This window comes from Corapipo altera, unplaced genomic scaffold, assembly GCF_003945725.1.
Source record: "Corapipo altera isolate COAL_440 unplaced genomic scaffold, ASM394572v1 59126, whole genome shotgun sequence".
In the NCBI taxonomy this organism is placed as follows: Eukaryota; Metazoa; Chordata; class Aves; order Passeriformes; family Pipridae; genus Corapipo; species Corapipo altera.
The window spans coordinates 1-695 of record NW_020889484.1 but is presented as its reverse complement, the minus strand read 5'-3'; positions in this window follow the sequence as shown (position 1 = coordinate 695).

Below are 695 nucleotides of genomic sequence, written 5' to 3'. Positions count from 1 at the left end.
TGGACCTGGAAATGTGGATCCTACTGGACCTGAATGTGTGGGACTTACCTGGATATCTGGGTCCCACCTGGACATCTGGGTCCTGCCTGGATCTGGGACACGGGTTGGGGCTGGACTTGGGGGTCCTACCTGGATATCTGGGTCCTACCTGGAGATGTGGGTCCTGCCTGGATGTAGGACACGGGTTGGGGCTGGAAATGTGGGTTCTACCTGGACATTTGGGTTCTACCTGGCCCTGGAGATGTGGGTCCTGCCTGGACCTGGGACACGGGTTGGGGCTGGACTTGGGGGTCAGACCTGGACATTTGGGCCCTGCTGGACCCAGGTGTGTGGGACTTACCTGGACATGGGGATCAAACCTGGACTTGTGGGTCCTGCCTGGGTCTAGGACACGGGTTGGGGCTGGGCATTTACCTGGACAAGTGGGTCCTACCTGACCCTGCTGATGTGGGAGGGGTCTGGAGATGTGGGTCCCACCTGGAGATGTGGGTCCCACCTGGAGATGTGGGTCCTACCTGTCCCCGTGGGTCCCACCTGGCCCCGCCCCCCGTTCACCTGTCCCTGCTCACCTGGGCCGGCCCCGCCCCCCGTGTCCCTGCCCAGCCACGTGACCGCCCAGGTCAGCCCTGAGCCCGTGGGTGGCCCTTGAGCCACCGGGGTCACCCGGGGTCACCTGGAGCTGGACACGGGGGGGG